Source organism: Paroedura picta, chromosome 9 (genome assembly GCF_049243985.1).
Source record: "Paroedura picta isolate Pp20150507F chromosome 9, Ppicta_v3.0, whole genome shotgun sequence".
Lineage (NCBI taxonomy): Eukaryota > Metazoa > Chordata > Lepidosauria > Squamata > Gekkonidae > Paroedura > Paroedura picta.
This window is the reverse complement of record NC_135377.1, coordinates 34,315,193-34,338,503: the sequence shown is the minus strand read 5'-3', so window position 1 is coordinate 34,338,503 and position 23,311 is coordinate 34,315,193. Positions and strand designations below refer to the sequence as shown.

The window sequence follows — 23,311 nt, the reverse complement described above, 5'->3', positions numbered from 1 at the left end:
TGTATTTTTTTCTTTGGAGGTTTGAATGAGCAAGACATTCAAGTTTTTTCTCTCTCTAGACAGTGAACAGGCAGAAAGTGGAGAAATCAGTTCCATATCTTTACAGACTTACCTTAGCTCCCTTTCTTATAAATGTTAATGGGTCTAGAGACAATAGGATGTCAAGCTCTGCCCTCCCTGCAAGGAACAAAGATTTGGAAGACTTAAATACTAGAAAGACTTTGGGAAGGATAAGGTTACAATCAAATGGATTTGTAATTGGCTTGCTAATAGAGCCCAAAGGGTGCTCATCTTGGTGGGAGTGACCACAGGGTTCTGTACTGGGGCCGGTATTGATTAATATTTCCATGAATGATTTGTATGAGGCAATAAAGAGTACATAGATCAATTTTGCAGATGATGTTAAATTGGGTGGGGTAACTAATACCCCAGAGGAAAGGACTGGATAAATTGGAAAATTGGAAGATCTGGATAAATTGGAAAATTGGACCATAGTCAACAAAATGAATTTTACTAGGGACAAGTATAAATATGGGGGGTGCCTGACTTGATAGTAGTACATGTGAAAGGAACCATGGTGCATGTGAAAGGAGCCAGCATGGCACAGTGGTTAAGAGTGGTGGCTTCTAATGTGGCGAGCCAGGTTTGATTCCCTATTCCTCCATATGCAGCCAGCTGGATGACCTTGGCCTTATCACAGCCCTGATAGTGCTGTTCTGACTGGTTAGAGCTCATTTGGAATATTGTGTCCAGTTCTGAGTGCCACAGTTCAAGAAGGATAATGACAAGTTGGAACTCTTGCAGTTCCGAAGGGCCTGCAAACCATAGTTCTTTCACCAGGCATTTGGCTGGGGCCAATGAATGATCTGTGGTGTAACATCTTGCTGGCCTCTTCCCATAAAACCTCAGAAGAGGTCCCCACTGGAATAAATAAGATCTGAGGAATCTCATATCAAAAACTGAGCGAAAATTGGTTCCTTGAATGATATTTGAACTATGAACATTTGCAAATTAAAAAAAAAAATCTCACACCTGCATACATACAATTTGGCTTGTAGCTAATTCGAAAAATATAATTTTCTTCCCTGTGCTGTTAGAACATAACCTACTTTCATGAAGCTGTAGAACTGTAACTAGCCATTTTACTATGTAACAAAAATTTAATTGGTGTAACTAATAATTTTATCATGCTCAAATTTATACAAGTGAAATAGCAAAATAGTGAGTTCACTTAATAAGGAACTTTAGTATTCTTTGAAGACTGCTGCATATAATGTCAGAGATACTGCTTGTAATAGCAGTTTATTATATGCTTATTATTACTATAAAATGTCTGTGAAACCCTTTTGTTATTCCAATATAGGGACATTTATCAGTAGACTATATAGTAGGAGGGATAAGTGAAAAGTCCTGTTCCACAAAGTCTGGGGAAGGTTGAATAAATGCTGTCATCTGAAGTACTTAAAGAGATAATGTAGATTGATTTATTCAGATTTATACCCGATCTTTCCTTGCAGTTCAAGTCATTTTACAGTAATAATTTAAAAAATCAGTTAAAACCAGAATTAAACAACAAATCATAAATCTTTCCCTACCTCCCTCTTCCCCACCCCAGATCCCAACTTCAGATTGTGAGTTAAGCAGGAGTTCTAGCCATAATATTTTTCCCTGTAAACCTTTCATTACTATTAAACTGAATGGTGATTATTTGCACCTGAGAAAAGAGGAAATATAACAAGCACATGATCCTATATCCTACTTCTAATTGTTTATAATCATGGAGCAGACTACTGCCTTAGCATCAGGCTACTGTTCAGTATAGCTCAAGATGTGGAGAAAAGATTTGTTCATGATATACTGTAAATTTCAGACTGTCGGTTTGCAGTACTGAATCCTAATAAAACTATGTTAAATGTCAAATGAAGTTGAATGTTGGTAAGTGTAAAGTAGGGATGCTTAAAGCACCGAAGACACAGTTGACCATGCAGAGCAAAATCAGTTTTGAGGAGTAAATTCACTTTCCTGTGCAGAGATCAGGAAAACCACTATGTTTTTAGTGAGTTTTCATCAGCTTTTCCATCATGCAAAAGAGGCCCTGAACTTGCTGAGACAGAGAGGGTAAAGATCTTGGGGTTGTAGTGGATACCTCAATGAAAGTGTCAAGCCAGTGTGCAGCAGTGCTAAAAAAGGCAAACTCAGTTTTATGGATTATTAGAAAACGGATTGAAAATAAAATGGCCAATATTGTAATGCCCTTGTACATATCTATGGTGTGACTTCATTTGGAATATTGTGTACAGTTCTGTTCAACGTATCTCTAAAAGGGCACTGCTGAGCTGGAAAAAACAGCAAACGACAAGCAAGATTATAGAGGCTGGGGCACCTTCCCAGTGATGAAAGGCTGAAGAATCTGGGACACTTCAGTTTAGAAAAGAGACGACAAAGGAGGGGACATGATAGAGGTTTATAAAGTTATGCATTGGGTGGAGAGAGTTGACAAAGAGAACTTTTTCTCCCTCTTCCAAAATACTAGAACTCAAGGGCATCCAATGAAGTTGATGGGCAAAAGGTTCAGGACAGACGCAAGGAACTACTACTTAACACATGGCGTTGCCCTCCACGGTAATAGCTGGGAAGTATATACAGATACCCTTCCATGAAATCCTATGCCCTTGTAACTCCGGACAAGTAGAAGGTTTAGAGCAGTGGTCCCCAACCTTTTTATCACCAGGTACCGGTCAACACTTGACATTTTTACTGAGGCCCGGGGGGGTAGTCTTTTGCCGAGAGACGTTGCTGCCTGAGCCCCTGCTCTACTTGCATTCCTGCCGGCACCCCTGACTTCCCGCCGCCCACTGGGGGGCACTGCCAGCAGCAGCTGTGAAGTGCCATGCCAAGGGGGAGCCCCAGCCATAGTGGCTGCCAGAGAGCACCAAAGGTAAGCCAGTGGCAGAGTGGCAGGGCAGCCCCTGAGACAGCAGCCAGGGAGGAGGATGAAGAGGAGCTTCGGCCCGGTACCGACTGATTCATGGACCGGTACTGGTCTCCGGACCGGGGGTTGGGGACCACTGGTTTAGAGCACATCCTTTTGAGTTGTCTCTTCTATGTTAATGCCTGTGCCAAATTTATATTTCATTTGGTGACACTAATGCTGGAGCCAGTAGCTGCAAATAACACAGCCATAATTAACAAACAATTATCAGATGAATCACCAGAAGTTACTAAATCTTTAGCGAGTTTCTATCTTACAGTTCTTAGAGTTCGTGGATCTAGCCGAGTGCGCCTTGTGAACAAAGAATCTATTTTAATCTATTTTAAGATCTATTAAATCAAGCAAGATTTATATCAGATTTAGATTTCCATTTTAACTTGACTTCCTATGCTAAACCATAAATCAATTTTTAAACAATTTATTTTTCCTTTGTATTATGTGGTAGGCTATACTAGGTATTCATTGTATCCTACTTCTCCTGTACTACTTTGGCATAAACAGGCATATTTTGTCCTTTAAACAGAGAGTGATTAAAATGTGCTTAAGTCCATCACGGCTATGAGATGTGGTGACTGAGGGGAACCTCCACATTCAGGTATTAAGCCTTGAATCCTAATGCCAAGAGGCAACATCAGAGTAAGGCCTCAGCATGGTGGCAGCTGTGCTTCGGTTAAAATCACCGATAACGCTTGCTGCTGCTGTCAGCGTGCGCACCTCCCAGCCCAGGGCTATGAAAGGCCCGCGTTAAGGAAACGCGGGATCTTCCATAGCTTCCTGGGTAAGCCAGGGCTGTGGCGGGCCAGCGCTGTGCATAATCGCCAGCGCCAGGCCCGTCGGCCTGCCCAGCCCCACTCCTACGGTGTCCCTGTAGGGACACCGCGCACCCCTGCGGGCTCCGCAGAGCCCCAGAGCTGGCAGGGGCTACCCCTTGCCCCCACCTGGCCTTGTGGACGGGGATTGGGCTCCTCCACTCCCCCCCCCCCGGAACATCCAAACATCCCCCCGCGCTAGCTTACCTTCTGGCTCCGGTGTTCAGCGTGCGCGCACGCTACGCCAGGGCAGCCCAGCATGCCCCACCCCTGTACATACACAGGGAATCGTGGGACGTCCTGCCCCGCTGCAACATCACAGCAACAGTGCACAGTAGCTACCGCCGTGCATAAGAGGCCTATGACTGGTTTTGACCATCCTGGAGAATTGGTTGGCCACTGTGTGAGATAAGATGCTGAACTAGATGGAGTACTGGTCTGATCTAGCAAGGCTCTTTTTATATGTTTAAACCAAAATAACATAGGGCCATCAGCATGCATGAAGTACAAAATATGAGTAGACAGTTTAGAATTTAAAATCTGGCAAAAGCAAGAATGGGTGGAGTCGGAAGTTTGGCTAAACAGGGATTCAATACAAGGCATCTTAATGAGTCCATATGTTCAAGATATGGCATGTGTTGGCAAGAGACTGAATATGAGGAAGCAAAAGAAGAATATTAAATGATCATGCCAAGGCTTTTCCTGGGAAAGTTATCTGAAGATACAGAATTGGATGGAGTTAGAAGCTCAGGAACAAACAGAGATCTAGAGCTAAGTATCAGCATTGTATAGAGGGCACTGGAAGTTTTGGAATTTGTGCAGGTAACCCATGTATAGAAAAAACACTACAAATAATCAGGAAGAGATCGCTGGGTGACCTCCATGTTGGAGTTAAAACCAAGAAAGAACATTACTGAGCAGCACAAAAATAAGGGATAATTAAAAGGAATAAATGTGGACTGAGAAACAACAAACTGGGGCAGAAGCAGTAAAATGGAAGTTTCAAACTGCTGAAACCAGGTTGCTTCAGGAAATATTATAGGTTTCAGAATTGTTCACATATCACCTCACACTGAAGCAGGAGATTTATCTGTAGTACTTTAATTAGTGCTAATGGGCTTCAGATCTGGCTGAATGCTCATGGTTGGTCCTATTCATGGCAATTTTTATTGTGTTAATATTAAATAGAATATTTCTGTTCTACATGAAATTAAATGGATGGATTTTTTAAAGTGAGAATTGGCATATTTGGGGTCCAACAAGTATCAATCTGAGGCTAATAAAGCCATTACTTGATCATTGTTTTAAATAACACAGGAAACGTGGCTTACCAGTAGGAAATTAAACACAAAAGTCAATTGCTCAAAAATAAATTATTAAAAGCAAGCCACCATCCAGTGCTGTGTACAATCCCAATTCTTCTGGTAATTTTTGTCGCTGAAATTTGGAAGCTGTCGTCTCATTAGTTTTATTATTCACATTAATGAAAAGCATAAAATTGGCTCCATGGAAGGAAGGAAGGCAGGCAGGCCAACACATACAGAGGAACTAAATAGTGGGAAAGGCTACCAAGTGTAGATAATATAGTGTATATATATATATACTCCTTTTGAAGTGAATTTAAGAGAAGTCTGTACCTTGAGTCTATGGTGGTTGAGATACTGCAGACATAAAAGGCAGAAGCAAGTTGGACATAAAAAATGAATTATAGTGCAACATTAAGCAGAGTTACATCTAGAGTTTCCATGATTACATTGCTTCTGTGGCTGGCAGAAGAAAAGTAATATAAAGGGGGAAATGCTGTTAGTGACATTGTGACATTGCTTTCAGGTAAAACCTGGAAGTGACAACAGTTTTCTAGTGAATCCTAAACAGGAGTGATGGCACTTTTTGGTATCCTACAGCAGTGAAGTCTTGCCAGTTCCCTCCCCCATGTCTCTGCCCTCCCTGCACTCCTGATGGTTTCCTAACTGTAGCTGACAACCCTAGTTCCACCCTTCCAAGCTCACTGAAAAAAATGTTTTATAAGGGTGCAGCTCTGATTAGGATTACATAGACAGAAAGTGTGTTTTTTCTAAATTACAGCTCCTGTAAACTGATAGTATTAAAAGGTTATGGTAACAAATTCATGTTAGTACTTCCATAAGAAATGTATCTCCATTTTGTTAAACTTTGAAAGATATTTCTTGAGTAACGAGACCTATGATAAACTATCAGTGCAATCCTAAACAGAATTATAACTTTTTAAGTTCATACACTTCAGTAGATTTAGAAGGGTGGCATTAAAAAGCTGTTAATCATTTTAAGTACAAAAGAATTCTCATACATCATGATAAAAGTAATTTTATTTCTCATTATTTTCCATTGCTTCATGTTGCCGGGTAAGATATTTCACCTGCTTCAAGAGTTTTAACAAAAGCCGTTTTCCCTTTTAAACATTCTTAATTGTTCATTCTTTGGCAGGGCATCATGTTGTCTTCTTGATTTTGTTAATGAATTCTGCCCCACAGTGTTCAAAGCCTCCACATTTCATTGATTATTTATTGTGAGGTAGAGTAATGGCATTTTGTGCTCTTAAATACTATTTCCGCAAAGAAAAAATAATTTAATTAGTGATTGCTTAATTAACATACCAGTACAGCAATCATTAAAATAGAAAATGTAAGTAATGTATTAAATATCAAATGCTGTGACTTCTGAGTTAATATAGGCTAATGACCTTTCTAAATTATTGTTTTAAAAATTAATGAAAAGTTGTTTTTTTGTTATGAGATATATTTTCCAAGAAAGCAACTTTTCCAGAGGGTTAAATCTTACAGATCCATTCCATTAACAGTGACACCTTCTAGCACATTCAGTATTCATGGGGGTTTAGCTGCGTTGGTTTGTCCAGGACTGAATCAGTATAATTAGAAGAATCAGGGCACCCAGAGGAACATTGGTCATTGTGCGGAATGGCCCCAAGACTTCACGTTCCTCATGATGGCTGGCTGGATTTTTCGTTCTGTTCCAAATAGTACACAGTGTATGGGATAATTTGAATTTGTACGTAAGTAGGATATTCTTCTCTTTACCTTTCGGTCTTCAGTTTTACTCCTTTTGTCTCATTAATTGGCTGGGAATAACAGTCATGCTTAGGAAGTACACACAAAAGTACTACCATAGAGAACAAATGTATTTCTTTTGATTCATAGAATAAAATGGCACAAATAGAAATCTGTTTTGTAATCAGTGAAATCATGTATTTGAATCTGTGAAAAAGACATGACTGCCAGTCACATAAATAACTGTTTCGTTTAATTTGCCGATTTCTTAAAAATGCAGCAGTATAGGAATATGTGGTATTGAAATGGCTGGTTTTTAAAAGAACTTCTGCATGACCAGTAAAGTTCAGCAGTTCTCTATTTAATCTGACACAAAGGAAAAGTAGACTGTTTTTATCTTCAGTTTTGTTACACGGTGAATGGAATTTCTGTTATATGCAGTTTCTGTTATTCAGCTGGAACTAAAGTATAATTTTAAAAATCATGTAGCATAACAGAGAAAAAGACTCAATAGGTCTAGGGTTTTAGCTGGGTTATGGGGTGTTATAATTTCTCTTTTTATTTTGTTCTCACATACATCACAATTTAGTTTATTTCAGACCACAAATTCAGCACACATGACTTTCTGTCTAAACGATAGCTGAGGCTGTTGTGAGAAAGTCTTCAATTACAATCATATTCATGTCACTTCATCAAGGTTTATTAGCCTTCCCCCTGACCCCTGTGTGAGTCAGGATGCTGGACTAGATGGACTTTTGGTTTAATCAGGCATGGTTCTTCTTATTTTCTTATGTTACCTATGAGACAGAAGATTCATTGGTAGCTCAAGGAAGTTCTGTGGTCAAATAACCACTTAACTTGCAAGCACATATATTGTCTTTTTTACAATAGAAGAAGGAGGGAAGAACCTGTGAGAAATACTTTTTTGATGTCACTGTATGAAGATGTGAGAGGTGTGGGGACTAAGTCAGATAAGGCCCAACTAGTGAACATAATCAAAGGAAACCTACTCTTTAACTGATCCTGTGCAGATAAAACTTTTTTTCTTTTAATCATGCCCTAACTGCTTAGGTTTGCTCAGGTGTGAGCATGAATGTCACCTCACTACAATGAAAGGGATCTATTCTCTAGTCTCTGAGGGCACAAGTGAGTTTGCAATGTTCATTATTCATTTTATCATGGAAGGATTAAAAGCTCAAACTGGGTTGCCATTTCATAACTGAGATGTGTGAAGCTTTGTCAAAATCATTTTTCTCTAAGAAATTATGTGGGATCTTCCTGGTCACAGTCTTGACCATTTGAGAAGCAGCAGTTTGGAACCAGGAAATTTTCTGAGCTTTCAGATAGAGCCTGAACTAGCCTCACATATCTTGGGCATCATGGAAGAGAGCTTGCAAGTTCTGGAATCTATACCACCTTGATCAATTAAATCTACAGGTGATTTTCTGCTTGTGATCTTTATGCTTGTGCATAACAACTAAGAACTGCTGTAGCATGGTACAGACTCTTGGCTGAGTGCTCACCTAAGCATTTGCAGGACAGGATTGGTGGTTACTTTCCACCTATGGATCATGGACTCCAATGAAGTGCATCTCCCTGATATTCTGCTCCAGTAGCAGAATCTCTAGTGAGCTTAATTTACAGGAGGGTAGATTTTAGTTGAATTTTAGGAGAAATTTCCTAATAATGTGACAATGGAGCCAGTTACCTGGGAAAGGGGTCCTTCATGCTGGAGATCTTCAATCAGATGTTGAAAAGCCACCTGCCAGGAATTCTCTAGCTTTGGATTTATGTGCATCAAGCAAAGAATTGCAATGTGCTATACTTGAGGCTATCCTTGAAAAACATCCCCATAATTATGGAATAGTACACTCGTCAACAGTGTACTCTTTAGAAACACTTTATTTATAAATGAATATTATAGAATATGCAAATAAAATGAGGATAATTTTTTAGAATATTAAATGCTGCATACAACCTTTAATTGTCTAACAAGTTACGTATACATTAAATATGCAAAGTCTTAGATAAATGAATGACTATACATGTAAAATTCATAGTTGTGGTGAAAATGCATACTGAGAATCTTATAAGCCTAACAAGAATACTGGGAGATCACAACATTCATTGCTGAAAATATATTAATACTTATTTTGTCCTTTTTTCAATGTTTTGCCCATCACAGGACAGAAGCTGCTTCAGGTAGTACAGTTAATAATGAAAACCTGAGCTCAGGCTTGGTCGCCAGCTAAGGAAACATAAGCCAAGGTAGATTTGTTATCTGGTTTGAAGGGGGAAGGTTTATTAGTTCTCTGGGCAAGTTGCCAGAGTGTTTTATGAAAAAGCCATAATATGAGGCTGATTTTAGAACTGAGTCGGTGTCAGCATTTACACCAGGTACACACCAACTGCAATGCAGGCACATACACTGTTGCCAGATGTTAGCACTCAGTACCAGTTTACCATGTAATGTGCTTCATGTAGACTGTTGGGAATGAGCATGTGCATTTCCTCCATAGCCTTTTACAAGCCCAGTTGAACTGAGGTAAGCAAGGTAGGTGGTGCCAAAACAACATAGTAGCTCTGATGTCACAGCAACTGCTGTCATTCCTGCTTCCCTGTGCATCTCCTTCACTGTGCACTAGGAAAAGGGGCAGGGTCAGGAGAGTACTAGCACCAGGAGACAACACAAAGGGATCTCACTAGCTCTGATCTATACCATCTGATCTAATTATTATAATAATAATCTTTATTCTTGTTTGTCACCATTCTCGGTCTGACTCAGGGCAGCTCATAACCAATATAAAATGTTAATTCAACAGATTAATTATTAAAAACAACTTTAAAACTGTCTCTTCTATTTCCATGTGTACCCTTATAGAGGAGTTGAGGGATTTAGTGGGTTAGATGGGGTGGATGAATTCTCAAATAGGGAGGCCTCAACGGGAGGACTAGCAGAAGAGCTCAGCCTGGACATTTTAAAAATCAAAACTTGCATCCTCAGCACAATAAAATCAGAGTCCAGTACCACCTTTAAGACCAACAGAGATTTATTCAAGGCGTGAGCTTTCGAGTGCAAGCACCCTTCATCAGACTATGATCTTCTTACATGACAGGGAATATATAGCAAAAATCCGTTCTGTTACATCTGTGTCACAACCAGATACAGCCAATGATAATCCTTTGTCAAAACAGCCAATGAATCCCCTAGAGCAGTGGTCCCCAACCTTTCTGAGGTTGGGGACTGGCAGGGCATTGGGGCGCGGCCCGTGGCCCGCGCGGGCCACGCCCACGCATCGGCTGCGCCCGCGGGCCGCACCCGCACATCGGGCCGCACTCGCGGGCCGCGCCCGGGTGCCGCGCCCACGCATCGGGCCGCACCCGCTGGCCGCGCCCGTGCATCGGGCCACGCCCACACGGGCGCGGCCGGCCCTGATTCCCTCTCCCCGCCCTCCCGCAGTAAGAAGCTTCCCTGGCCGCAAGCTTGCGGCCTGGGAAGTTTTTTACTGCAGCACGGGGGGGCGGGGAGAGGGAGCCACGGCCCGGCGCCATGGCCTTCGCAGCCCAGCACCGGGCTGCGGGCCGCAGGTTGGGGACCACTGCCCTAGAGTTCTGTGTACTTTACAAAGAGAAATCAAAGTGTTGCTGGTAGAGAGATCAAAGGCTATCACCTCTCCATATGTTGCTTACTCCATACAACTGATTTGAATCTATCCTCAGCACAGTTTTGGTTTTTTACCTGATAGTATGGAATTCTGAGGTTGTGTGCATGGCAGAGAGAGTATTTAGACTGTGGTGTTCTAGTCCTCAATGAAATTAAATGGTAACAGGAATAACCAGATATTTTTTTAAATTAAAAAGGAAGTTATAGTATTAGGTAAATAAAGATGCTGGGAGCTGAATTTTATTTTGGGTTGATGGATCATGAGTGTTGGATTCCAGTTTCCACAAACAACTGAAATGCAAGCAGCAAAACACAACCAACTCACCGGCTGACTGCTATGCATCTTTGGAGCACCGATTGTAGTGTGACCATTCTTATGGTCAAGCATCACTCAAAACAAAAAGATAAAAGTTGCACTTTAATTGAAGCACTACCTGTGCAAATCATTTCCATTGCAAAATGGTGCCCGTTTCTATGCAAAGCTAAATCTTTTACTTGAGGAACAAGAGATACTTGAGAATGGCCCATTATGCATGGGGGGGATAACGCGCATTCGGGGTGGAATGGCGGCGACTAAAATCACCAATAACGCACGGAGCCGGCTGCAATCAGCCGCAGATTCAGTGCATGCCTCCAAAAAAGCCGCGTTAGCGAAACACGGAAGAAAGCACAGCTTCCGGGTGACCGGGGCGCAACCAGAAGCAGCACCGGGGTCGCCACATGCATAATTGGTTACTCTGGGTTTTGCCGCCATTGTGTCCCGTCCCGTGCATAAGCAGTTTGCTTCACTTCTTCCCCCTCCGCGTTTTCCATGTGACCTGTTTCAGCGGCCGTGCATAATGGGCCAGTGAGAGTACAAATCCCCCTGTGCTCTTTGTAGCTTTCTCTGCCTTTCATCACATCTTTCTCTGCTTCCATTTTGTAGCTGAAATCAGCAATTGAGGCTTTTTCTTAGACAATGAGGAACAGCTTTCGCTAGTAATTGAGCTATGACTGCATGGGAAGCAAAATAAAATGCACCAAGACAGTCTACATCTCTAGCACAGTCAGAGCATTTACACCTGTCAGAAATAATGGAGATTTTCAAATTTTACAGCCATGGCTGGATTGAATAAAATACATGAAAACCATACATCTCCTCTCAGATATCTGCACTTTCTTTTTTGATGTTATAAAAATAGCTATGATAACCTAATATATTTTTCCAGTTCTGTATAGCCTGTTGATTGCAGTTGGATTTTACTTGTGAAAAAATTCCTCCTGAGGAGAAACATTTTAAAAATCTATTAACATACATAAGTGTAGATTCAGTAAAATTCCTCCTGAGGAGAAACATTTTAAAAATCTATTAACATATAGATGTTCAGACAAACAATGTCCTTTCTTTCCTTGGTTTTTATTTGTTTTACCAGGACTTCTGCCAGAACGGATTCTAGATGTAACCCGTTTTCAATTGCCAGTATTTCTTCAGTGGCAAATCCTCTATTTTTCATTATTTTTTGCAGTAATTGCCAAGCAGCTTCAAGCTTTCAAAACCTCAATCCAAGTCAAAGTATATCATGGCCAGCTGGTTTCTATCTATATGGGGATCCAAGTCAGAAATGACGAGGTCTCCAGGCTAAGCAGACCAAGCTCCCTGTAAGGGGTACCACTACCAAGAGCTCAGCCCAACCAGTAAAATCATGAAAATGGAACACCTTGTTAATTTTCAAAAAGATCTTAATCAGCATGTGGATCTTGCACTTAGTAAATTTGGCACACTGTTCCGTGATTCAGAGGTAGAAAATCCTGATTTAACCCTGTTTTAAACATGAATAACTGATGAGGAAAATTATGAAAATGGAATTACACCTGGCAGTGTCATTTATGCTGTGTGCTGCAACAAGGGATTGCAACAATGTGACATTTACTTGGCAATTAAAATTAGATTCATTCAGAAAATGCTGAAGAGCTGCTTAGCTTCTACTTTGGCAATCAAGCCAACTTGCCATTATAACACAGTACTAATGAATGTCTTACAGGCACGTACCACCTTGTTCAATTTAATAGACATCTCTGAACCACCTAATTGTACAGCCATGTTTCCCTAATGACTCCATAGGGACTGACATCTGAAGAAGACCTTGAGCCTAAAATGAGAGTGGGAAATGATCCCAGTATGAACTAATTCCCTTACACTGATGTCATCATTGTGTCATAAGCGCATCCTTGGCTGGCATCCTATTTCCACATCAGTGTTTTTTTCACCTATCTGCTTTGCAAATGGTTTTCTAGATGTAGGGAATTCTGTGAATACCTGATGACTGGAAACCATTATGCTGTTAAATGCAGCATATGAATTCAAATAATGAACTAGGAGTGCATGCCTCCATTTTTTATGGAGTTCTGAGGTCATGAACAAGGACTAATACACTTTAAATAATGTTGATATTTATGTATCTATAGGATAAATTATTTATTATAGGATATTGATCAGAGCCCCAAAACAGTTAAAATCCAGCAAATCTAGTTTTTACAAGAAAGTTTACAGTACAGCATAGCCAGCTCTTAAAGAATATTCTTTTTCTCCAATTTCCGCTCTACCTTCTGCAGATAAAATACAATGATTTTATAGCACTGTCCAAAGACATTCGAGTCCTCGGTGCTATATGTAATAAACACATTTTCTTCTTCTTGTGAGCTTCCATATCCATTCACAGTACAGTTTCATACAGCGATGTGATTAGTAGAATTCCTTCCAGATACTTAAACACTTTACCACTATTAAAGAAGAAAAAGATGTTTAAAATCCCACATCTAATTTTTATAAAGGGCATGTAATTTTACAGATTTTTGGCCAGTGACTGTAGAACCTGAAAAAAAAACTTTCAGAGACACGAGCCTCTGAAATGCCCTAATAGATTTCCCCTCCACAGGCACCCCCCCCTATAAAACGGTCTCCAAGGTTTTCCAGGCTCAAGATCCTGGTCCCAGAGTAGTGAAACTTAACCAGAGCCTGGGCTTTGCCCACTCTGACACCACTCTTCCAAGAGAAATCAGGGCCCTGCAGAATTTAAAAGAGTTCCACAGGGCCTGTAAAACAGAGCTCTTCCACCAGGCCTATGGCTGAGGCCCACAGCACCTCTTCGATTACTAGCCTCCCTACACAGGCAACATCAGCACACTACCTAGTTATGAGATTATAGCACTTTTGTTCCCCCTGCTTCGTATTGGAGTGAAGGTGGGCCCCCCTCTTGGCTGTATTATAAACTGGGTTTCAGTGTGATAACTCTTTTTGTACGGAATGTTGAGACCTGCCCTAAGCCCTCAGGGACGGGCAGCATAGACATTTTAAAATAAATAATAATGTTGTACGGCTAGCCAGCTATGGACACTACAGATTGACACAAAGAAATAAGTTTGCATAAACATCCTCAGGCATGATTTAGTCTCAATTCTTCTCATACTGATATGTTTGCAGAGAAGATCAAATCCTACGAAAGAGCGCTTTGGCCGCCTCGGCGATCACTGAAGCCTGAGGCGACCAGTGCCGCGGAGGGAAGGGGCGGTGGTGGCACATCAGCTGGCAGCTGGCACAGAGCTCTCTGCCTATGTGCGGGCACCAGCTGGTACGTCACTACCAACACCGCCCCTCCTCTCCGTGCTGCAGCACTGGCCGCCTTGGGCTTTGGTGATGGCCGAGGCGGTCGAACGATGCCCAAGCACTCACCCCTATCACACAAAGACCATTTATGCACTGGAGGTTTCATGCCGGGCTGCAGGCTGGAGTTTTAGTTGTGGCAGGTTGCCCCACCTCTTCCGGCACCCACATGGGGGATCATTTGACCCAGTACACCTCATCTGCCCCTGATTTGTGCTCCTGCATGGGAGCTGGGGCAGTGAAGTTCCCAGTGCATAAACGGTCATAGTCACACCATAGTGTAAAAGGGGTACATTTGATTCGATGCAGCTCATGAACCTTATTTTATCTAGATAATTTATAGGGCCACCTCTCTAGAGACTTGTTCAAGATGGCCAACAAATTAAAAATAATGCATTATTAACAATTATAAATGCACAACTGAGAGCCAGTTTGGTGTAGTGGTTAGGAGTGCGGACTTCTAATCTGGCATGCCGGGTTCGATTCTGCGCTCCCCCACATGCAACCAGCTGGGTGACCTTGGGCTCGCCACGGCACTGATAAAACTGTTCTGACCGGGCAGTGATATTAGTGCTCTCTCAGCCTCACCCACCCCACAGGGTGTCTGTTGTGGGGAGAGGAATGGGAAGGCGACTGTAAGCCGCTTTGAGCCTCCTTTGGGTAGGGAAAAGCAGCATATAAGAACCAACTCTTCTTCTTCTTCTTCAACAAAAATGCGAATCTGTTATTTTTGATGGGGATATGAATAACAGGTGTCTTTGGAGAAGGCTAGGTTTTGGGGTGTTTCTCTTACTAGGTTTGAATCTGTAATGTTTTAATGATTACCTATAAGACCTGTTTAAACAAGAGGACTGACTGTGTACAAATATTGTTATAAGCCACAATAATGGGGCATAAAACAGGGCAAAATAGTGTAGGTATGAGGGGAAACTCAAGAGATGAGCATTTCAGAGGTGCCACTGTCAAGAAACCTCTTCCTATGGTCAGCAGGCATCTTATTTCTACAGGAAGGGTGAAAGAGATCATGGCTTGGAATGAGAGTATTAAGTGGCATATTGGATCATACAGAAGGAGACAGGAATCCCGCCCCTCCCCCACCTCCTATTTATTGAATGTTCAAAGTATGGTGTAGGAGTTTTAGTTTAATTCCTAGCTTTGCACTGTACTAACTTTATGCTAACAGAACAGCTTTTGTTAAAACATGTTCCAGGAGCCAATCAGTAACTTTTTTCCCAAGTGAAGCATTAGTGATGATTCCCAGTGGGAAAGAGAGAATATAAGGCATTATTCTTCTTGAGTGAGCAGTATTTTTAGCTGAAAGATCTTCTTTTTTCTCTGCAGTGCAGAATGGGTAGGTATTTGTAATAGCAGGAGGTTTCTAAGTGCTGGGACCTTGTAAGTAACATTTCTTGTAATGAATTAACATGCATTTTTAATGCCTGGGCTCTTGTTTCATTTGCATGCAAGTCTTGTGACAGCTTATTCATTTGAGCCTTATTTCTCTGTGCTCTGGATAGAACAGATAATGAACCAGCATTTCAGAAATTAGCTTCCATTCCTGCAGACGCAAGTAAATGTGAGCGCTGATTCAAAAGGACAGGCCTCTTTGAGTGCAGCAGTGTTGTAAACAGGGACTTCACCAGGTAGGGCTTAGTGATTACAAATTGCTATTCTAAATGAAGAGCCTTATTTTAAGAAAAAGGAAAATAAAGGGAGTTACTCAGATGAAAATTCCCAAGTAAAATAATAGGAGACCACTTATAAAATAAAGGATATGTAAAACATGGCATAATCAGAAAACTAAATGCCATTTCAACCTTCCATTGTTGCCTGAATGTTAACTGGGATGGAGCAAAGTGAATTTCCCTATAAGGGAAATGGTTCATTCTTGGAGGCACTAATGGAAGACCTTTGTCTCTGTCAGAGCTTGCAAAGTAGCTTTCACTAATCTTGAATGAGGCCAGTTACCAGAATTGTTAGTGGACAGACCCTTCCTTGGGCAGAGGGGGAATCTGCTCACAAACCTTCTTTTGGGCAATATTTCCTGCCCCTTGCCAAGACAGTATCACTGGGCTAGAAATGTTTCATCCCAGAAGCTGACCCAGCCATGTTTCTGCCCATGCAGCAAACAAAAGATACATTCTCTAGCTGGATGTCGCATTCCTTTTGGGAGTTACCCAGATCATATAGCTCTTTAGACTCACACAATGTTAGTGTAAACTAAGATCATTGCATCCGGCCCTCCCAATTCCTGGCAAATAGATGGGGAAGAAATGGAGGTAGTGACAGATTTTATTTTCCTGGGCTCCAAGATCACTGCAGATGGGGACTGCAGCAGATGGAATCTTTCAGTGGCCAAAAATTTCCTCGTTGTACATTTTGTTTATCTTAATCTCATACTAGTTCTGTAGGTTAGGTGAGGTACTTGATATCTCTGTGTTGTGTCCATATGACAATATCATTACAGCCAGGTTACAGCAGGAAACTGAATCAGAAAAAGACCTTCCCACAAAATAGCAGATAGAAGCTGACTTCATCTGTTCTCTGAAGCAACTACTGATAATCATTTGTCTTAAAATTTCTTTCTTGGTGTTCTCAGCAGTTTCTAATACATGAACACTGCTTCTCAAATTCATTTATAGTTCCTTCAATGTCTTTCAGAGTCCTTGCCTAGCTCACTGACAGAGTTTTGGAATCGGGTGTCAATTGGAAGCATTTGTGATATTATAGAAATCAGTAGATTACACACCTGTATGTTTAAACTATTCCATGGAATGCATCAAAACCATACTTATATAGCAGTTGTAAGCAAAGTTTACCTTTCTAACTCCATTGATTTCAGTGTACAAGCAGGTGTAATACTGCATAGGATTGTACTGTTAGAGCTTTTTTATTAAAATAAGTTATCTTTAATTAAGTTTACATGCTGTAGGGAGAAGAATCAATTTTAGCTCCTCAATACTGTATATAGAGTTTGTCAGTGCTTAAAAAATAGGCATGAATGTTTCTCATATATTAGGCAGACTAAGCATTATCCTATTTCTAGGAAATAAAGATGTATAGTATCTCCTGGTCCAGAGAACTTCTGCACTGCACCACACTCTGCCTTGTGAGTAGGCACAAATACAGTATGATGTGTTTCGGAAAGCTTTGTGTATGTTAGCAGGCCTTTCTCCTGGCAGTAGTATGACCACCTTGGGTAGTAATGCCTTCACATGTCTTTCACAAAGGCTATATGTAAAGTGTCAGCTCTAAACACCAACCATTAGTCTTCAGAATGGCCAAATGAGTGGGTTGATGTGTCTAAATAGAGATTCCAAAAGCTGGTTGGCAGTATTTCTGGATCAGTATAAATATTATTATTATTTGATTTATTTACCACCACCACCGCAGGGTTACTGGCTCAGGGCAGTCTCTAGAATCCCATCATATACGTTATAAGGGGATATTCTAGCAATCTTAGCTGATGACAATTTTAAACTGAGTCTTTAGGCTATTTAATTGCTAAAATAAGTCATCATTACTCAGAGACATTATGACATATTGTTTTGGAGTTCCCGAAAGGCACGCTGAGTGATGGCTATGCACTTCATTAAATTGTATGTAATCTCTGTTAAAATGCCTGGTGTATATTTCTTAAGGGAAAGTCTGCGGAGCTAGACTTGATCACAATGGCAATCCATATCCTGTGACACAAGTAATTAGTACTCTCTGAAAGCTCTTGATCAGAATTGACAAGATAGACTCCTGTTTAGATGATAAAACACAGATTCCAGGACTAAGCATGGATTTGAGCAAGTGCTGGTTAACATAGATAAAGCAGCATGATTTGGAGAAAAGAGCTGCGTTCTTTAATGACCATCAAATTGTTTTCACTAGATTCAGCTACCTTGGTAACCAGCCCTAGGGCACAATCGCCCAACTGGGGCACTAGTTCTGGAAAGATTACCTTGGTTCTGGGTCAGCAGTGTTTTATGTTGTCTGTTTTCGGTGTAATTGCTGCTAGGTGCTTGCAACACTGGCTTCACTGTCATGTACAGACACTCATGGTTACTTCTGCCACAAGTTCTGCATGGTACTGTAGTTATAGTTTATGTATATTAGGTGAAAGAAAATGATTTCCACACATTTTAGCTGGGTCCCACATTTCAGGCCAATTCTAATTGCTGCACCTTGCTCAGTTCCTCAAAGTGTTCATTAAGAGCTTTATTACTTGTGTAAAGGGGTAAACGTCTGCCTACCTCAGATGGAATATATTTAGTTATGAAGAGAAGCCAAAAATTCTATTAAAGTGATGATGTTGTTAGTCAGGACTTTAGGTCTGGGAGATAAATAAAAAATTCTAATCCATTTCACAAATTTGTGAGGAAAGCCAGATTTAGGCAGTGTAACTAAAATAAATTTCCATTATATTTTGTCAAAGATTTTTTCTGCATCAAGTGAAAGAATGGCAACTTGATCAGATCACTTTCTATTTACAGCAATCAGATCAATGAGCAACCTAAGATTAGGAGAACCTTTCCTAACTTGTAAGTATTGCTACAAAATCATAGAAACCTTTATTAAACCAAAATATCAAAATTTGAAGCTATTTTTAAATATATCCTCAAATATTATTTGAGTTTTGGGAACAAAAAGAAGTCTGAAGGGGCAAGATCAGGGCCAAGTGGGAAGACTCTGACAGCAGTGGCAGCTGACCCGGAGGCAGCCGTGGCATTGGGGAAGAGGCAGGATGTCCCAGTAGTCTGTTGATATCAGTGACCAGTGACCCACTGAACAGTGCACTGACTGGGAAGACTCCTTGGCAGGGCCCAGCAGATCAGGAGATAGCAGCAGCTTTAAGAACTGATGCAGGAAGTCCTGACAAGACTTCTATAACACCCTTGGCTAGTATTGAACACAATGCTATTTTGTGGGGAGGAGATCTGAACACAATGGGAAAATGGGAAAATGAGAATAAGATGCAATTTAATGAAGGTAAGTGTAAAGTTCTCCATCTGGGTCAGAAAAAATGAAAAGCATGCCTACTGGATGGGGGATACGCTTCTAGGTAGCACTGTGTGTGAACAAGACCTTGGGGTACTTGTGGATTGTAAGCTAAACATGAGCAGGCAGTGTGATGCAGCGGTAAAAAAGGCGAATGCCATTTTGGGCTGTATCAACAGGGGCATCACATCAAAATCACAAGATGTCATAGTCCCATTGTATACGGCACTGGTCAGACCACACCTGGAGTACTGTGTGCAGTTCTGGAGGCCTCACTTCAAGAAGACCGTAGATAAAATTGAAAGGGTACAGAGGAGAGCGACGAAGATGATCTGGGGCCAAGAGACCAAGCCCTATGAAGATAGGTTGAGGGACTTCGGAATGTTCAGCCTGGAGAGAAGGAGGTTGAGAGGGGACGTGATTTGAAAGGTTGTCACTTGGACGAGGGCAGGATGCTGTTTCCATTGGCAGCAGAGGAAAGACTGTGCAGTAATGGGTTTAAACTACAAGTGCAACTATATAAGCTACATATCAGGAAAAAAAATTCACAGAGTAGTTCGGCAGTGGAATAGGTTGCCTAAGGACTGCCTCACTGGCAGTCTTCAAGCAAAGGTTGGATACACACTTTACTTGGATGCTTTAGGATGCTTTGGGCTGATCCTGCGTTGAGCAGGGGGTTGGACTAGATGGCCTGTATGGCCCCTTCCAACTCTATGATTCTGTGATTCTGTGACAATACAATAACAATTGGTGGGGTGGCGGGTTTGTGCTATGGGTGAACACTGGCCTCCCAGAGGAGGGAGAAAGCAGTTCCCAAAACCTGTGTATATCATAAGATGAATACCAGAAACTATTATTTATTGTCATTATTTATTATTACTAGTAAAAAAGCCCATTGTATAACAAATACAATGGGCGCTAGCAGGCGGGGGCAGAGCGAGGGACTGGCGAGGGTAGGGTGAAGAAAGGTGGCTTACCCGCTAGAGGCCTTTAGCGAGGGCGGGCGGCTCCTTGGTGGTGTCTTCTTGCCGGTGGCCATTTTTTTTCCAGCGGTGTCTTGGTTAAGGCTGGTGGGGGCTCACAAAGCCGGCGGCCTGACGCAGTGAGAGGTGCTTCGCGCCTCTCGCCGCATCAGGCTGCTAGGCAGGGAGCCCCCGGCAGCCACGCTCTTTTTTTCCCCACCATTTTCCAGCCATTTTTTTTCCAGCGGTGTCTTCGTTGAGCATGGTGGGGGCTCGTCAGGCCGCCGGGCAGGGAGCCCCCAATAGTCGTGCTCTGCGCGACTGCAGGGGGTTCTGTCAGGCGGCGGCCTGACGCGGCGAGAGGCGCTTTGCGCCTCTTGCCGCATCAGGTTGCCGGCAAGTTGCTCCAGCGGGGAATCGGAGGGACCAATTGGCAGGCGCTTCGCGCCTACCGATTGGTCCCTCCGATAGTCTGTCTGGAGGAAGGGGCCAATCGGCACCCTTCCTCATCCCGGACACATCCCACTTTCCAAGGGCTTACTGTTTTATTTAGTCCACGGCGCCCGGGCTTGTGTTAAGATATTTCTCCCCTGCCTCTCTCAGCCTACTGACTCATGGCAAGTTAAAATATAAGAAGTCCCATATCAATAACCCCAATAAAAATCCCCATTAAAACTACACAAAACTACACAAAAACCTCCAATATGGCCGGAAAATAGTCCTACTCCCCACAGAATGCTGTCCACCCAAGCAACAGAGGGCTTTGACAAAAAAGGAGGAGGAGGAGGAGTTGTTGTTGTTGTTGTTGTTGGTGGTGGTGGTGGTGGTGGTGGTGGTGGTGGTGGTGGTTCTTATATGCCGCTTTTCTCTACCCGAGGGAGGCTCAAAGCGACTTACAGTCGCCTTCCCATTCCTCTCCCCACAACGGACACCCTGTGGGGTGAGTGAGGCTGAGAGAGCCCTGATATCACTGCTCGGTCAGAATAGTTTTATCAGTGCCATGGCGAGCCCAAGGTCACCCCGCTGGTTGCATGTGGGGGAGTGGGGAATCGAACCTGGCATGCCAGATTAGAAGTCCGCACTCCTAACCTCTACACCAAACTGGCATACTTCCTGATGGGGGGGGCTCAACTAGATCTTCTTTCTACAGTAGCTAGAAACAGTAGCTGGTATATGATTTGTATGATTTATTCATATTTGTTTTGGGGGATTTCCCTGTAATACCTTCAGGATTTATAAAATGTTTAGCTTCTCTTGCAAAAGATTCAGATTTGAGGATTACAATGTTATAGGTGCTTAAAGATTGTCTTAAAATTCAAGATAACTCAATTTTAAAACGCCAGTAATCTCATACCTTACTACTGTACAGCACATAAATTAATAAAAGCAAATGTAAAATAAACTAAACCCCAACAGATGTCTGTGTGGTGGAAACCCTTTTCATATTAAGTTGTCTAAGTAATTGCCCAGCGGGCAAACCTGAAGCAATATTGAACATTCAAGTTATTCAAACCAAGATTCAGCAGTATTTTGAAGACGTGAAGAACAGTAAATCCAAGTACATTGCGGAAGAAAAAGCCATTTTGGGGACCAATTATTTCTGCTCAGTATGCTTCCTTTCCTGTGCTATGTTAATCTTACTGTAAATCATTTTACTAGGCAATAAATGGAATTTAGGGCTTTATGTAGTAAAAGGCTCCCTTGGAGCATAGTCTTCCTGATTCAGATTGTGTCTATCGTTCTCTTCCAGAATTACATTTCTGCAACAATATTTTATGTAATTAAATCATTAAAAGATAACCAGATTTGGTACGATGATCTTTTACTTTGTGCTACCTGATGGGTACAATCCAGATCCCCACATAAACAATGACTTCCACTTGTGTAATAGAAAATAGTGATTAGAAAATAATTAGCTAGTAATGTTGGTAGGAATTTCATAGATGAGCAGAAGATATCTGAGTATAGGGTATTGTGTAGTGAATCAGATATTTGCTTCATCCTGCATTTAGTTTATGGAAAAGACAGAGTAGTCTTTGCAGGATTAGGTTTGTTTGTTTGTTTGTTTGTTTGTTTGTTTGTTTGTTTTATGGCATGGATGTAGGAGAACCTAGGATTGTCTGTCAGCCAGGCAAGAGAGGTTTGATGGTGGTTTTGCCATTGTCTGCCTTTCCATCATGAGTTCCTTGGAGGTCTCCCATCCAAATACTAGCCAAGATTGACGTTGCTTAGGTTCTGAGATCTGGTAAGATTAAGCTTGTGTCAACTGTCCACAATGGGGAAAGAGTATAGTAGATGTAGGTTTTTAGAGGGAAGGGCACTTCAGATTTAGAGTGCAGTAAAGAAGTCCTTTTTTCCATGTTTCAAACCTAGAAAGAAAAATAGCTCATTGTAAACATGTGTGAAAGATGTCTTGAAGCTCTCTAACTATACCCACCCAGAAACTAAGATGCTTTTTCTAGCACTGTTTTGCTGATGGTTGAGAGACTCTCATGACAGGCTCTTTGCATTCTAGTCGAACAAGTTTTATGGACTCCTTTCTTCAGTTAATAGCTATTTAACCATCTCATATGGTCAACAATTCACAGGAAAGGCAATTTGCTGGGTTGTTATGCATCCCGTTCATTTCAATGACCTTTGGATCAGACTCATCATTTGAAAAATGCTGTAATGTGATATCAGAGTACCTGCTTGTTTCAGTCCTAGAGAGCAGACAGGTAGGATTTGTTGCTGCAGATTGCAGGCTCATCTCGTAACACAAAAACCTACTTAAGATTATTCTGCCTGAAGTGCCTCTATTCACACCCTGAATTAACCTATACAATTAAGAGTTAGTAAATTTCAGAAGGTTTAGAGCAGCTAATACCATTGGTAGGACTTTGAAATCTGAATAAGTTGTTACAGGAGTTTAATGTTCACAGAAGTACTGGAACATTGTTGATTGAGTATGGGGTAGATTAACAAAAGGAACTGAAACAGAAGGAGAAATCTGCAGCAAGGAAATCTAAATAGAAGTTGGAGAGATCTCTGAAGCCTGACAAATAATCTCTTTCTCCTGTCTACATTTAAGAATTCTGGACAGGACTTCTGAAATGGGTAATGGGTGTTCTTCATGGTTTTCATTTTTCTAATTAGATGAGAGAAATGTCTTTCCAGTTGTTTAATATTCCGAAAGATGAGTACTCTGCTAATTACTGAAGACTGATATTTATAA

At 41.5% G+C, this 23,311-nt stretch overlaps 1 protein-coding gene across 3 annotated transcripts in view; it reads left to right on the top strand.

The window, feature by feature from the left end:
• NKAIN3 (sodium/potassium transporting ATPase interacting 3) overlaps positions 1-23,311 on the top strand; it is a 223,112-nt gene that overhangs the window by 159,001 nt on the left and 40,800 nt on the right. The window lies entirely within an intron of this gene.